At 36.8% G+C, this 18,122-nt stretch overlaps 2 protein-coding genes across 3 annotated transcripts in view; one reads left to right on the forward strand and one right to left on the reverse strand.

Annotated features, from left to right (window-relative positions):
* rxrab (retinoid x receptor, alpha b) overlaps positions 1-18,122 on the reverse strand; it is an 82,500-nt gene that overhangs the window by 58,050 nt on the left and 6,328 nt on the right. The gene's annotated exons all lie outside the window — the stretch shown is intronic.
* ppil3 (peptidylprolyl isomerase (cyclophilin)-like 3) overlaps positions 3,339-18,122 on the forward strand; it is a 242,276-nt gene continuing 227,492 nt past the window's right edge. Inside the window, exon 1 of the mRNA XM_056236783.1 lies at positions 3,339-3,350. The gene's annotated coding sequence lies outside the window, so the exon portion shown is untranslated. The remainder of the gene's footprint in view (positions 3,351-18,122) is intronic.

The raw sequence follows: 18,122 nt of genomic DNA on the forward strand, positions 1-18,122 counted from the left end.
CCCGGGGTTTTCTCCCACTGGGCTCATGCTGTGGATGCTTGGCGCGCACGGCGTTGACAATGGGTTCCCGTAGCGTAAGCTAGCTTACGCAATACGAGAGAACCTCTCGTAAGAAAACGAATCGGTTACCTAACGTAACCTCGGTTCTCTCTAGATGAGGGAACGAGTATTGCGTAGCCGGCCGTGCTCGCGCCACGAGCGTTTTTCGCTTCATTCTATGAAAACCAGGGAGGCAGCCTTTGGACCGCTCTAATATACACTCTAGCCACGCCCAGTTTGGCGGGCTGTGACGTGATGAAGGCGCGAGCGCCTCTCATTGGACGCGAGTTCATTCTGTCTGTCCATAGGCTGCAGCAGTTCCCGCAGAGCGACCAATGAGCTCGCTAGATAGCCCGCTCAAGGTCTGCAGCTGCTGCACTGCGTTGACAATGGATACAAAATTAAGGATAATTTTTTGGCTTCAATAATTTAGAAAAGATGAATCTTTCCCGCAATACTCGTTCCCTCATCTAGAGAGAACCGAGGTTACGTTAGGTAACCGATTCGTTTTACTGTATTGGGTATACGCCGATCCAGAGCATCCCAAAACACATTCATTCATGCTGACTGCAGGAATGTCCACCAGAGCTGTTGCCCGTGAATAGAATGTTCATTTTTCTACCATAAGCCATACCAAAGGCGTTTCAGAGAATTTGGCAGTACATCCAACCGGCCTCACAACCGCAGACCACGTGTAACCACACCAGCCCAGGACCTCCAGATCCAGCATCTTCACCTCCAAGATCGTCTGAGACCAGCCACCCGGACAGCTGCTGCAACAATCGGTTTGCATAAAAAAAGAATTTCTGCACAAACTGTCAGAAACCGTCTCAGGGAAGCTCATCTGCATGCTCGTCGTTCTTGCTCATTGTGCCATTCATCCACGACCATCACCTCATGTTGCAGCATGATAATGCAAGGCCCCATGTTGCAAGGATCTGTACACAATTCCTGGAAGCTGAAAACATCCCTGTTCTTGCATGGCCAGCATACTCAACGGACATGTCACCCTTTGAGCATGTTTGGGATGCTCTGGATCTGCGTATACGACAGCGTGTTCCAGGTCCTGCCAATATCCAGCAACTTCGCACAGCCATTGAAGAGGAGTGGACCAACATTCCACAGGCCACAGTCAGCAACCTTTTTTTTTTCAGAGGGGGGGTGGGGGGGTGGGTCCAATACAGTAAAACTGCACATTTTAGAGTGTCCGTTTATTGTGGCCAGCCTAAGGCACACCTGTTTAATAATCATACTGTCTAATCAGCATCTTGATATGCCAGACCTGTGAGGTGGATGGATTATCTCGGCAAAGGAGAAGTGCTCACTAAATTTGTGACAGATTTGTGAACAATATTTGAGAGAAAACATGTTTGTGTACATTGAACAAAATTATAAACACAACACTTTTGTTTTTGCCCCCCTTTTTCATGAGCTGAACTCAAAAATCTATGATTTTTTCTGTCTAACTAGGGAACTAAGGAAAACAGGTACAGAGAAAACAGAGTGAAAACGAAAAAAAAAAACAGGACATAACAGAGCATAACCGTTTCAGATATTTAGGGAAAGTTTGATTTCCATTTGCTCTTCATTTAATCTTGTTGTTGTTGTTAAGGAGAGATTTTGCATATTAAAGGGATGTGAATTTTCTTTAATGAAGGAGTGTCTGTATAGAAGCCTATTTCCGCCTCAAAGAAAACAATAAAATATAAAGGAATTGACTGTATTTTTTATAATTGGTAGCCCTACTTTATGTCTCCTAATTGCAGTTTTATTTCTTATTTTTAAACTTTATCTCACAATTACTTTATTTTACTTTAAAGTGAAAGTTCACTCAAAAATCATACTCATACTCAAGTCCCTCATGCCATTACAATTCTTTAAGACTTTCGTTCATCTTTGAAACACAACTTAAGATCTTTTTAATGAAACCTCAAAGATTACTCTCCCTCCATTTTAAGTCCTTTCCACCAAAACTTTGACGCTTAAATGCTCATGAAGACATTGTAAAAGTAATCCATATTAATCAAATTTAATTTATGATTAACACATCAAATTTAGGCTTTTATTCACATATTCACACACATTGATCAATGCACGAGCTAATCAAATATATTAAATGCAAGCCAAACCATGCTTGCTTGACTCTCGAGAACCAGTAAGGTTTGTCTCGCGCATCAAGTAAGCATGTTAGAAACATGCTTAATGATTTATATGAATTACTTTAACTTTTTATTAACTTTTTGAAGTGTCAAAGTTATGGTTAAATGGACTTTCGATGGGTGGCACAGAAATCTCTCATATTTTCAAATATATCTTAATGTGTATTTCAAAAGATGTTTTATGGGTTTGTAACAACTAACAACATGAGGGTGAGTAAATTACTAATTTTGGAAAAAATTGTTCATTTTTAGGTGAACTATCCCTTTAAGGCATTAAATGGGCTTCCATACTTGTACATACTTAATTGAAACATCTGTAATTAATGAGTGTCCACGTTACAAACATTTCACCAGTTCTGTAGTGTCAGTTGTGTAGCATGTAAAACTGGAAGTCGTTTTTATGAGAAAGACCCATGTGAGAATGTTTGTGACTGAATGTGTGTGGCCCATGCAACATATCTCTGATTGATATGGAAATAACTTGACCTCCAGATGTTTCATTTGTTCGCTAGTAAAATTGCAAGTGCCTCATTTTCATCTGTTTCTGAATATGAACTTTCAGACCACCCAATATTCTGACTCCCTATGACCTTGAGCAACAAAGGACACCTAGTCACACACACACAAACACAGACTAAAGGCAAAATTTGCAGGCTCACTTTATGAGACCCGGGATTTTTGCTCCTTTCAAAGCTCTCATTTACGAGACCTTGATGAGAGGTCGTGCCACACAGAGCAGATTCCTTTTTTCAAGGTTTCCATCTCATCTCTAAGACAATCAAGCTCAAGGTCAAAGATCAAACCTGCAATTCAATTCATCATGAATGTCATAAAAATCTCTCTTTCAAGGGTTCTTGATTAGCTCTTTAGAAAGGGGCTTGAAGGATGGACCACAGTACAGGCAGAAGTTGTTGCCTCGACCATGCGATCATTAGAGATCCTTCAAGTCCTTTTTAGTAGCCTTGAAAGTTGCATTAGTGATGAATAGAGATTTAGGGGTTTCAGTTGAATACCTCTTTGTCCTCTTTGTGATTGATTAGAGTGTGTGATTTGATGAAAGCCTTTACAATGTGTTCTGGATACTAAGAAGTAATGCTAAAGATCAATGGATTTGACTGTCAGGATAATGAAGATCTGCCACTTATACTGCCTGTTATTCACATTGAGACAACCAAAAAATTAGACTAACACCAGGATACGATGTAGTAATGACTGCCTGAGCCTGTTTTTACAGTAGGTTTGCTGTTTCATTTCCTGTTAGTAAATGGGAACAAGAATAACTGCTTTGGCAATGCAGTGGAAATAGCCAAGATAGTATGCAGGAACAAAAGGTCTGATCCATAACCTTTCATGAGACGCTGCCAGAAAAGAGACATGTAGATGTTAGGATGGATGGAGAGAGATGCAGTCTAAACTAAGAAAGGCTTTTAAAATAGCTGCCAAATTCCAGCCTTTCTCCTTAGAACTGCGCACATAAACATAGACGCAATCTTTACGAGACAGTCAGGAAAAGCAGACCCATAAGAAAATGGGTCAATGACACATACTGGTGTCCACAAAACACATGTGCCAACAAATGTTTATGTTGTCTTTGAAAAGTTTAAATTTAATGACTCTAAAAACATATTTTATATTTATATATATATTTTTTTTTACATATTTTAATCATGGCTTGACACCCACCAACCCAGTGGCGTGTAACACAGTCACTCCTACTAGCTACTTTAGTGGGTTGAATTTTATAAATAATATAGGCTATAAATTTTTCAGTTATAGTCTTTTAAAAGGGCATCTGAAATAATAATCTAAGTGCAATGTAGTGTTGTCAAAAATATAGATGTTTCAATACATATTGATACTGAAATATCACTTTCAATACTCATTTTCCGCAGAATAGATACACGATACCAGCTGCACTTTCTCACTCTCTCATCTCTTCAACAGCGAGTTGACACACAAACCCGTCTCCACTCACTCACTCGATTCATTTGCTCCAGATGAATATTGTTGGTGTTACAGGGCTTGAATTTCAGCGTGGCATTGTGCGTAATGCACATAATTTTACTTTGTGCAGTCACACCCAAAGTGCACGCATAAGCCGCCTTGTACTAAATTTAGTTTTTGTCACTGCTTATATATTGTGCTTAAACAGTCAAATACACAGAAAATAATGACAAAATGCTGGTCTTGGCAAGTATTCACATATACAGTCAGTTATGTTGTGTTGTATAACAGTATAATGAATCTGTAAGTCAGGTCTTAAAGTGACAGGAGCCTAATATGCCTGCTGCCAAATTATGAAATGATATTACAAATATCTATATGGCGGTTTTACCCCATGGTAACGATTTCAAAATTGTGGCCAGTGAAAAGGCTGAGTGGCTAGTAACTTTGGAAAACCACTAGCCATAGTGGCTGGTGAGCAAAAAGTTCATGTCAAGGCCTGATTATACATACAATATATATATATATATATATATATATACACATATACTTACCGTATCTATACCATGAGGGTCTGCAGGGGTCTTCTCTAAGATATAATTTTTTTTTGCGTTTTTTGTATCTTTTTCTTTTCTTTCATAGAAGAGGTATTCAAGTCATTGTATGTTAAAATAGCATTTTAATGTGTTTTGATCCAAAATGAAAATGAGATCTTTAATATCTTAGTTGTTTCTCCTTGACAGCAATGAAGCATGGTAGATATGGCTGGAAATGGAGAGTAAATATTCAAATGAAATTATATTTTATGTGTTTTTGAGTGAAGGGAAAATATCTGTTAATGTTTAATGATCAGTTATGTTTGACATTTGAGTGAAGGAAAAATATCTGTTAATGTTTAATGATCAGTTTGACATTTAAAAGAGTTTCTGTAGTTTTGAACTTTTGATCATTACCATTGTGAAGAAGAGTAGAGCTTATAGGTTGTGGATAACGGCATGTATTAATACTAAAAAGCATGTTGCTTGGTTTATTGACCAATAGCTTTACTAATGCCAGTGTATATAAGTTTGTTTCTACTTGTGCTGTGCAGTCTTTTAATTGTACAACATGACTCAAAGTCAAATACAAACGGGTAATTTCCGTTAACTCAAAGTCACACACATTTCAGTCAACTAATTAAACATTTCACCAAAAACATAAAATTCATTGTGTCATAGACTAAATAATTTAGGAGATTTTACATGATTTATTAGATGACAATAAACAAATCAAGCCTTAAAAACGACTTAAAAATAATCATGTGTAATATTATTACCATATTTTTTAAAAAAAAGTCGATAGCACATAACATTTTTTACAGTGCAGATTTACATTTGATATCATGTCTACAATCAAAAAGTCAGAGACTTCAATATGAACTCAATCATTTCTCATCAAATTATTTCAAGACCAAAGTATCGACGTTCATTTTGCACTCTTGCACTAATTTACTTTGAGAAATGTTCAACAAAAAAATCTCATTAGATAATTGTTTTATTACTAATTATTAATACTTAATTATTAATATAGCATTAATTTACATTTACATTAATTCATTTAGCAGATATAATATAGCGTTAATTAATTAAGTTTTGTAGTAAGTATATTTTTTCATATACTTAATACAATGACAGATGACAGTTTCGAAGTAGTCCATGAGTTAAGAAGGAAAATATTTTTAAAAAGCAACAAAAAAAGAGAGCGAGAAAGAGAAAACATATATGTTCAAGGTCTTGTGTTCAATAAAATGGCACTGAAGGATGAGGACATCAAAATTTCACCTTCAAATTATTATAATCATGAGGTCTTTCATTTGTGAAAATGTATTAAAAATATTAATGACATCATGTTACACTACACAGACCTTAGTGCAATCAAATGCTCTCTAGAATAAGAATGTAATCTAATACCACCTGCAATAGATTAGCAAGTAGCAAATCATGGTTTAAGATTGTGATGTCTCTAATGGCTATTGGCAATTAAAATAAGGGACAAGTCCTTCGATATGTGCCAGCAAAGTGATTTCATGGGAAGGATTATGGGAAGTCTGGAAATATTATTTGTAAACCTTTCCAATTTATTGGTCATAAGAAATTCCCTAAAAACTCGATCACTCAAATACAATTATCAGTGAGGAACTGGAAAAGAAGGGAGAAAAAGTATATAAGAAGGTTAATGAGAGGAGAACATTCAGAGCGATGGCAAAAACATCTAGCTTTTTGAAATCTACTTCAATATTTCATCAGCTCTTTTTTTTCTTTCTATTTCCTATGGAAGGGACAGCATGGAGTGTTTACGGCTGTCGGAGTGTCCTGTCCATTAATCTCTCTGTAGATACACCAATCTGCTTCTCAACAACAGTGGTTCAATGCAAGTATGAGGACAATTACTACGGAGAGGCTTTTAATGATTGACGCCATCAATACAGAACAAAACATTCAGTCTCTTAGATTAGAACGTCTGACCGCCTGCAAAAAAAGCACATACATGCGTAAACACACACATGTGTACACATTAATGTTAAATGTGCTGTTTTTCTTTTAGATATGTGATGGGCCGGCTACAGGATGTGCCATCCTCTTGTTTTTTTCAGTATGTCTGCTTCACAGTGATGTGTAAAATATGAGGTCCATATATCCCTGGTGCATGACTAGGGCTGGGTATCGTAACAAAATGTTCGGTACCGATACCGATACCGATACCTTGACTTCGATACCGGTTCCTGAACGATACTTTTTTCGATACCAATTTTATGTAACCAGGTTTAACAATATAACATTACCTAATTTTTTTTTCAGTTTGTTGGACTTTTTTACACTCATATTTTGAATATGTAAAAAAGCACCAATGCTAAAGTTTTCTATGTTTCCTAATCATTTAACAACATGTATTCTTTACTTCAATGAGCTCATTGTTTCTGCTTTAACTTAATGCATTAATTAACGATGAAACTGAATGAAAATTAATTGAAATGCATTACACTGTCACCTCTGATAACAGATCACTCTAAATTGTAATTTAGACATGCATTTTCTGTAAAGCTGCTTTGAAACGATATGTATTGTGAAAAATGCTATACAAATAAATGTGAATTAAATTAAATATAGGCTACTGGGGGGCGGGATATATACCTGCACGTGAAGCTTGCAGCAAAGCACTGGCAAAAGTAGCCTAATGATTATGGATGTGGAAACAATAGCAAGGAGATATTTTAATTGTTTATTAATGAACAAGTGTTTACTAATGGTGTGTTCACACCGAACGCGAATTTAATTATTTGTGCGAGTAGATTACATACATAGTCAATGCAAAGACGCGAATAGACGCATCATTCGCGCCGGGCGTCGCGAATGACGCGAATTGGGCGACGCGTTTGCCGCGAACGTCTTCCGCGCAAGTTGAAAAATTTGAACTCGAGCTAAAGATTCAACCGTCGAACTAGATGCGATAGACGCGTATTTGACGCTCTATTCGCGTTCGATGTGAACACCATTACTCTCAAGTGTATTTTGTGCGCTTCAGTGCCTAGATTTACCGTGTTGCCGGTCTTGGCAGCAATGATCTTGTCGAAAATATTGCATCGCGTGCATCTGGCATCGAGTCTGGCACATGACATAGGTACACTTTGGATCATTTCCACATATTTTCTATCTATCTGGGTTGGGACGCACGCTTACACACACACACACACACACACACTGCAGCCTCACGTGCGACGAGCCGCGTCTCTGGGCAGCCGCGTAAACTAGTGTTTTTCCGCCACAGCCAATGCTGCATGCTTATTGTTTCACTGACGTTGACGAGATTAACCACTTAGGTACCGAAATGTGGTACCGAAAAACAAGACATGTTTCGATACTCGGTAGTATCGAGGCAATTCGGTCGGTACCTAAAAAGTACCGAACTCGGTACCCAGCCCTATGCATGACACATGAGGGCCTACAAGTTGAGTTCATCTGGAAAGAATGTTGGCTATACCAAGAATAAATTTTAGAAAATATTTGGCTCACTTGCAATCATAATATTAATTATGTAGTGGGGAAGAATTATTTAAGGCAATTTGGAATCCTGGAAGCATCCACAAGATTGAAAGGGAGAAGCACTTAAGGTTTTGGAAACCACAGTTTGAAAATAATCGGTTGAGTTCCTTAGAAGATGTTATAATTATTTATAAGAAATAGAGGTGTGTTTTCATATAGATCATGATAGCAGATCTGACTGGGAGTCTAAAGGAAAGTGAACCATCAGTGGACTATGACGCTATTTTCTTCTAGATCTGCTGTACAGCCGAAACAAACTTTGTTGCATTATTTTCCTGTTATCAATGTAAAGCTGCTTTGAAACAATATTGTAAAAAGCGCTATATAAATAAAGGTGACTTGACTTGAAGATATTCAACTCTGCCCGTTCAATCATACCAAATTTAATTGCTCAGAGAATGCTCTTTCAAATCTCAGGAGACTTTAAATTTGGCATGGTAATGTAAATGTAATCTAATTAGTGCTGTCAAATGATAAAAATATTTAATCGCGATTAATCGCATTAATGTCATAGTTAACTCGCGATTAATCGCAATTCATCGCACATTTTTATCTATTCTAAATGTCTCTTGATTTATTTTTGTCCCATTATTTTTTTCTCATTTTAATGCGCAACATGGAAAAGTGGATCAGCTTGCTTTGTGCAAATGTTTTTTATTGAAAACAACATTGGCATACTGTGTTCAATTTCATACTAACATTCTCACTTGGAGCAAATAATCTCTCACACAATGTAACACTGTCCATCAATAAAAGGGTGCAAGAAATACTGACGAGGTCCTGATATTGACGAGGGGGCGGAGAATTAGCATCAGCTGTGTGTGTGTGTGTGCTTGGCCATCATCAAGCGGTATTTCAGACTGGACGTGCTGCAATGATGATAGTTCAGTTCACAACGACAAAACACACAGATCACTTTGGTCTTGTCAATGGAACCATTTGGCAACTTTTTAAAAGTAAACTTTCAATTCAGAATCTTATTGGCATCCATTTCGGCGTCTCGCACTCGTCATCCAGTCAAAACGTAACGTTAACCAACTCTTTGGCCGGCTCGCAAGCCAAAGTGTGCGGCGTGCCTGTTGTTTTGTTTCCGGTCTAGCTAGATCCGCTTGCGCTTTGGTCGACGAAGCAACAAAGCGTCCTCGCGCGGCGCAAGCCATTGAAATGAATGGGTTTCATAGCGCAGCGCCGCGTCCTGTTGCAAAAGCATGTGAAAAAAACTACAAAGTTTGCTAGGCCAAAAAGACCGTTAATGGCGCGATAAAAAAATTAACGCCGTTAAAATGGGTTTGCATTAACGCCGTTAATAACGCGTTTAACTGACAGCCCTAAATCTAATGTAAATGATTCATTCGAAAAGTCAGAATTCTCTCTGTTGACGTATTCAGCACTTGTCCAATCATGTATTCCACTTAAACCACAATTGTCCACAAGCTAGCATTAATTTTTGAGTGCAATGTCCACATCTCAAAATTCAATCAACAACCAATGTATAGAACAACATTTGTTTTTTGGTATTTCATTAAACTCGGATGTACGTCACAATACAGAAAAAAAAAAAGATCTGTCGCTACTTCCTTTTCATGTCGACTTTAAATGAAGTTCCAAACAGGCTCGGGAGGAGCCTAATCATTCAGTCCGGTCAATCAACAGTATGAGCATATATAAGTAAGTAGCTTATTCATCCGGCATTCCTCCACCTCCCCATCTCCTCCTCTGTTTCTCTCATTCTTCCTAGTACGGTAATGGGGAGAGTTGAGCTTGGAGCTCGTGCCGAGCCTCGGGTTTAAGCCTCCTTCGAGGACAGCAAGCCAAGTTTGTTTAACATTAAATATTAAGACTGGATGGGCAGGTGAATCCGTGAATGGAGGTTTCAATTTTGTCACAGTTACAATTACCTCTAATCTCCTGTAAAACAGTCCTTCATAATCACAAGAGCCCTATTTACTCTAAAGCAAATGGCTATTAATTAATGAGCATTTAAATGTGTTCTCATCTCAGGAGCCGATTAGTGTCTCCAGCAGGTAAATAGCCCCCCTTCCAGACACACACACACACACACACACACACACGCATCGCTCTGGCATCCTGTTCCTTGTCTCCTCATTGTTCTCTTATGACTTCCTGCTGTACCAAATCACACACTCACCAATGTAAACAACCCTCAGAGAAAATAACGGCTAACGGAGAGAAAAAAAAAAAAAGTGTACGACAGTAAACACTTCATGTCCTGTCCTGTAGTTACATCACTCGGAAAGCGTTAACAAGAACGATGGAATATCATATCATTCCATCTACATTATGTCATGATACTGTATCATGTTACAAAACAATTAAATAAGACGTGTCTGATGGCTTGCAAAATCATCTGACTGGATGAGGGCAAAGGGTGAAAGGTTCATTCGTTCCTAAACATTCTTTAAAGTGCAACTCTGGTGCAACTTCACCCCAGAGACATCTAAATCAGTCTGGAAGGAAACGTGCATAAAAGAGCTGAACAAAATGTATAGCACAATTCAGTCTTATCGTTCACGCCCAAGGACAAAGAAAAACCCATATGCAATCTACAATGAAGTCATACACAAAACATACTCCAACCAGATATAAGTTGTCATTTAAGGGCAAGGACAAGAAGGACGAAGTGTCTCTCATGCTTTAATGAAATAAAAAAAGATGACATGATTTCATTTGAAAGACACAATGCTGTAGGGACAACCATGTTGGGAATCACACGTCCTAATCACACTCTAAGAACAGATTGTACTGAATGCATAATGTAAAAATGTCTTTAATGACCAACTGGAGAAAAGATGGACACCTCGCAGTGCCCTTCAGGATCTGTTTTAATGAGTTTACTTGGGCTGGCTAATTAATTAGGCAAACCAGAAACTGTTTTGATTGAACTACTGTAGTTATTGATCTGACTAGTTCGTAAGACACAGTTTTAACATGAAGACAATGTTAATGCAACTGGTCCCCGGTCAGTTATCACCCTCAAGTTCTCTTCCAGTGAAAGAGTGTCAGCCTTAGGGAGAACACATAGTACCTACAAATTAACACATACACACCCATTACACGTACATGACTGGTGTCATATGTCAAAGCCACACATCATTTTAAAGGGAAGTGACAGATACAGCTGCCATTGTATACGCGCTGAAAAAAATAACTTGCAGGAATTACTTGATCAAATCCTCGTAACTATTTGCACTAACACATTTTACTGCTACTGCTCTATATAACTAACCTGTTATTATCAATTAAAATCAAATTACTAATATTGAACTTAACATTCATTTGACATTTAATTAACACAACATTTAATTGAAGAAATTAAGTAAATATTAATTCATTATATTTAATTTTTCAAAAATACAATTTTTACTCAAACAATATAACACTGAACTAAACCACAATTTTTAAAGTGTATGCTTTACTTAGAAACATCTAAGTAGATAATACAATTGATGCTGTATAGATTTTATACTGTATCTACATAATAGAGATGTCATGGCACCTGAACACAGAGACCTCAATACACACAATATACAATGACGGTAATATTCGATAAATTGTTTTTGAATATGAATGTGTAATTTTGAGTAGAAAACTCCAGATGTCACAAAATGGCAATTTTAAACAAAAAGCAATGATAAAACGCTGGAAATTATTAATTTTTCATGCCCCAGTGCATGATGGGAACACCAGTATTCGAAAAGTTGAGTAGGTTTTACTTAATTTTATATCGTTGATACGCTTTAATTTCTACAAGCTTGAATTGGGTACTAAGTACTAACTTAGTTAGTTGAGAACTAACTTTTTCATGTAGAAATTAGATTAGTTTTGTTCTGTTTTTTTTCATGTAGAAATTAGATTTGTTTTTTCTGTAGCATTTACTTCACCACAGAATCATTATTCAGTGCAGTAGTGGAAGTGCTTTACTTAATACTGTCATGCTAATTAAAAAAGAATACACCAGATTTGAAAAGATCCAGCATTTTTGAATGTGCTTATAGTCATATGGAGGAAAAGCACATTGTTTTCCTCTTTTTAAGTGGTTATGCAAAAGCCATTGGAACAATCTAGTCACATGAGTCATGACTCAATTAAGTTATTAGGTACAAAATGGAGCTGGCAAATTTACAGTCAACATTTGGTGCAATTACTAGTGCAGCACAGACGTGGCTAGAAATAGTACAGCTGACACAAGTTCAGGGCTGTTGTAATGACTCAGTCTCCAGTGTGCTTAGACAGTATATAGTTTAATGAAAATGTATGAAAGCATGTTGCATCTGGAAATGTTAAAAGGACAAAAAAGTCTTACCCTCACTTGGTGGCTGTACAAAGCGCACAAAGACAAAGGAGATCAGCAAAAACTGTAGTTAATCCAATAAATCCAACAGTCAAGGACAACTCAGGTAACAGAATACTACAACCACGTAAAACACTGACGAGACCAAAGAACTGAAAACAGGGAGTATGTATATATCAGACTAAATGAAGGAACTAATGAGAAAATTATCGAAAACGATATTTCATTTATTTAACTTAGCACTTAGCTACCGGTGTAAATGTAACAAATATAAGAAAGTACTTTCTTTGGTCCAAAAACTAATGTATCATTCAGACTGGATCAAACAATGCAACTGAAAAGAATCGTTCTTTCATGAATAAGACCTCACTACGTCTCTTTATTTGTCAATATTTGGTATAGCTCTATTTTACAGTGTCCTTATTACATGTGTTACATGTACTTACTATAGTAAGACATACAACTAACCCTAAACCAAACCTTAACCCTAACCCTATATTAAGTACGTTGTTAATTAATATTACTCACTACTTAAATGTATAATTACATTGTAACAGTGTCATCACAAAAAGGCTAAGTGCTGTTATTAAACTAAAAACTAAAACTAAAAATATATATATATTTTATTAAACTTAAGCTAAAATAAAATAAATTAGACATGTTAAATTAAAAACTTAAACTTATGTTTATTTTTGTATTGCCTCTGCAAGTAAATGAAATAAAACAAGCTGAAGCGGAAGTACTAAAATTACTAAAACTAAAAAAGCATTTCTGGATATATATTTCAGTCTGACCGCTCTCATCGGATTTCACGTGGTTTATAAGAATTTCACACGCCACGTGAAATGTAAACGTCAGACGTTGTTATAGGAAACAATGCTGAAAGTCGCTGCAGAAACAGGGTTGAAAATGACAAAATAACGGAGACATGTTTTAAAACCGGTGGAGACGACAGCACTGAATAAAGCCACACATACCAGCCTCCTATGTTTCTGCCACTGCCTCATAAGATTCAGTAGACCAGCACTGTGGCTGCATATTGTCATGATGAAAATAAGACAACATCTGTATTGCCAATTTGCCAACTCTTTCATATTGCTGTTGTTGTTGTTTTTGGCCTATACCTACCAACGTAACGTCATTGCTAGGGGTGGTTAATCTGTCTGATTTCCCGATTCGATTCGATTACGATTATTGAAGTCCCGATTCGATTACAGTCGATTTCGATTATTAACGATTCTCGATTAGCGATTATTGATTTTCCATTTCACAACAGTAAACGAAAATACACTACAAAGTGTTTGCAGTATTAAAAAAAGTCAGCTGCTGAATTACTTAACTCTTTTATTGAGTAACAAAAACTCAAAGCACTTTCTGTGTCGTGTAGTTATAACTTCAGAATTATTTGTATGTAGCTTATGTTCTGTAGAACACAGAAATGAAAACATCACATTGTGTTGTGACTCATCAAGTTGAACTAAACAATAACAAATAAATGAAAGGCTTATTTCCTTTAGGAAGTAGATCAGAACCAACATACTGTAGAAATTGGACAATTTTCTTCTAGAAAGACAAGGTGTTGTAGCAAGCAACGCTCGTTAGGCCGGAGACACACTGGCTGCGTGGCGTGAGCGTGGCGTTTCTGTGTGTCAGCTGCGTCGCGTTCTCTGTGTCTTTGCACACCAGAAACGTGTCTGACGCGGCGCCGCTGCTGCTAGGTGACATAGAGGGACAGTCTACATTTGGGTTAGCGGTGTGTTAATCCTTACTACAACAATTTCAACTCTTGCCTCTTGCCTTTACAACAACAATTTCAACTGTTATCACACATCTTCCAAAATCCGAAAAATAGGGAAGTGGGCTGTCTGTTTATTTCAATAACATTTACAAATTTTGTGTAGCTTTAAAGAGCCTATATTTAGCCTGATGGTGGACCGTCACTCAGAAGACACACTATGTTGTTATTGTAGCCTATTATCTTTATATCCTCCTGAGGCCCAAAACGTTTTTTTTCTTCTTCATGTAATCACATTGTTAAGAGCATAAGAAACAAATGAAAAAAAAAGAGATATTTTATTCATATGTTATGCAATGACCTCTGTAGTGAACACCAGGACTCGATTGTTTAAAAAATAAAAATGACATAAATTTGTATATATGCAAAAATAATGGCAATATTTGAAAATCGATAATTATTATTATTATTTGTTTAAATTACATTGATATCTGAATTTATATCAAAACCTAGACTTTCAAACATCAAAATGTAATTTATTAATATGTATTCGTGTACAAAATGACATAAACATCGTTTCCTATTCTATTTTGCCTGGAAACGCTTCCAACACGCTTGCGTGTCGCGTGAAAAATAGGCGTCGGTTCTATTTCTAGCATGCACGCGTTTTCCGCGCGGCTCATGCAGGCAGTGTGCAAGCTCTAACCTGTTAACATGGGAGCCGAAATAAAAACGGACACACCACGCAGCTGAGACGCCGCCACGCAGCCAGTGTGTCTCCGGCACACCTGCTCTCACTCGCTCTGGCTGCCGTTACACGCGCTTGCAAACTGGAACTGGGCGCGTTCGTGACGTTCAACTTCCGGTATAACATTTTTTACAAAATAAAATAATGCATTTTTTTTTTATATAATAAAAAAATCGATTTTTGAAAATGTAATAATCGATTCATACTCGTCCATAACATACTCGCGATTAATCAATAATCGATTTTTTTCACCACCCCTAGTCATTGCCATTCAAACCAATGCAGATATTCCGAAACAAAAGAGCGGCATGACGGGACACACAAATCAGATCTGAACAGTTGCGATACACATTTTGGACAATCAATAATTTTAGATCAAATTCCAATCGGAAAAACAAATAATCGGATTTGGACTGACATGTGTGAAAGTAGCCTTAGGGTATGTTTACACAACACCATTTTCAACTGAAAACAGAAAACTTTTTATGCGTTTTGGCTGTTCATTTACACGGCAATGGAGCTTTGGTTGCCTGAACATGTACAGTTTTGAAAACGGGTTTTAAAGTACAAGGTTTTGAAAACAATGCCTTTCCCGTCTCCATGTAAACAACAAAAACGTGAATTTGTGAAAACGGTGACCTCATGCGTATGAGCAGTGTTGCCAGATTGGAAATATCCAAGTATCGTACCAGAAGCTCAAAATGATCGTATTTGGAAGAAAGTTATCGTACACGAGCCAGTTGACAGGATTGTTGACAGGGGGATGGGAGTTGACTGGATTTTTGACGGGGGGGTGTAGCTTTCATGAAGCACACACGCAAGGTCTCTCGCTCTCTCCCTCTCTGCCGTGCTCTCTCACCTTCACTTTCACCTCACAATCATGACGTAGATCCACAGCTAGATCAATGAGTTTAGAAGCACTATGATTACAATGACCTCCGATCGAAGTGTCACAAAATTCTGAAATGATCGTACATTATGGGATTTTTTTCATTATTGATCGTACATCGTACAGAGGTCAAAATTATCGTACAAATACGATAATTATCGTACGTCTGGCAACACTGCGCATGAGTATTACGTGTTCGCGGGGTGTTTCTTGACAAAGTGACATCGCCAACTACCGGCCTGGCAAGCAAATTACAGCCTTTTAAGTTTTTAGTCATTTTTGCAGATCCGTGAACGGGGATCTTTGGACAGCGTTGTCAACTGTTTTTAGTACAATGTTGTCATGTAAACACCCTAATTGTCACCATTTCAGGTCTAGTTGTTCAATAGTTGCTATTGTTTCTGATTGTTACACATCTGTTCCCTGTTCCTTTGATTACAATCCTCAGTGTATTTAAGCCCTCAGTTTTTCTCTGTTCGTTGTCTCTCGTTAATGTTATGTGATGTTATTTCAAGTGTAGTGCCTAGAGTTATCTTGAGTTCATTAAATATTAAATTGTTATTGTTCATTCTGCTTCACGCATCTTTGTGGATTACGCTACATGGCAATCCGTGACAAAAAATGCAAAATAAAATGATTAAAATATAAACTAAAATTAATATGAAAATATAAATACTTAATAAATACTAAATACAGGTTCTTGCTCTTGAAAGAACCTGAGGGCAAGTAAATAATGATCAAATTTAAATTTTTCCACGAACTGTTAATATTATTATCTTTAATTATATTTTCAATACAACTATTAAAAAATAACTACAGAAAGTTATTAAATGATTCATTGCTTGTGTTATGAAATATATCAAGTTTATAATGAAAATAGAGCCAACCTCACATGAAAGCTTTAAACATGAAATTGGTCTATGTGAGGTATAGACATGTAGGGAAGGCAACCGAAATGTTCAAAAGCATGTGTCGCATCGGTACTGAGCTTTCAAAGTGGTTTGAACAGCCTTCAACAGTCAGGAAAAGTGATTTAGCTCATTACTGTGAGTGTAATAGAGCTAAAGACACATAGCACAAGTGTGTCAGAGCTCATGCACGGAGCACGAAAGGGGACAGAGACTCACGCTTGCATGGACAATCCGCACGCACAAAAATACTCTCAACACGCCCAGCAGGAACGATAATCCGTGTGACACCGGAGTCACCAGAACTAATCTGCTTTTCATTGTTTATACCTTTTGTCTTTAAGCACTTTTGCTTAAATTTAAAGGGACAGATCACCCAAAAATTGAAATTCTGTCATCAATTGTCATCAACTATAGAAACATTTTTCAGAATATATGTAGGGGATATGTACATCCAGTTGGTTGTTATCGTTTTTTTGTAATATTGACTTGAGTTGAAATATTTTATTAGGGCTTTTAGTGCACAGCTTCCACGGAGAAAGCAGTTGCTAGCAAACGGCAAATTCAAACTAGACGGATATTAAAGAGATACGGTACAGTCATACCACTTATTACACGGCAATTACACCACATAAATAATTATGGGCATGAGAGATATTGATTTGATTGATATTGAAACTGTTTTCAAATCATTTCTGTTTTCTATCTTATAATCCATTACAGTATACAAAACAATCGTTGCAAAATGGCAGCAGCAGCATTTGTCAATACCAATAAAATAGTTTGACATAATTAAATAATTGTACACAAAATATTGATTTGAGTTATTATCTCACCAAACTTCCACGAAGAATAAATGTTCAAGCGTATAGCACTGACTTCAGTTACCTGGATGAGCCGGTGTTATCAGTTTTGACCGGTTGTTATCAGTTACTGACCTGTCAGGTTGTTACTGCTGAACTGATAAAAATTATTATGTGGTGAAGTAAATTCTACAGAGAAAACAAATTCTACATGAAAAAGCTAGTTCAGGCAAGAATTAAAAAAACTAAGTAAATCTTATATTAGCACTCATTTCAAGCTTGTAGAAATTAAAGCGTAAATTATCACCATTATAAAATTAAGTAAAACTAAACAACTTTTCTGATTCTGGTGTTCCCATCATGCACTGCATCGGGCTTGAAAAATTAATATGGTTGATTTTTTTGTTTTGTTGCTGTTTTCCAGCTGTATTTACACTGTTTTATCATTGCTTTTGTTGTTAGGTTTAGTAACTTGCCATTTTGTGACATTTGGAGTTCATTTTCTA

Source organism: Rhinichthys klamathensis, unplaced genomic scaffold (genome assembly GCF_029890125.1).
Source record: "Rhinichthys klamathensis goyatoka isolate OS25496 unplaced genomic scaffold, OSU_Roscu_1.1 h1tg000019l_1, whole genome shotgun sequence".
NCBI classification, from domain to species: domain Eukaryota; kingdom Metazoa; phylum Chordata; class Actinopteri; order Cypriniformes; family Leuciscidae; genus Rhinichthys; species Rhinichthys klamathensis.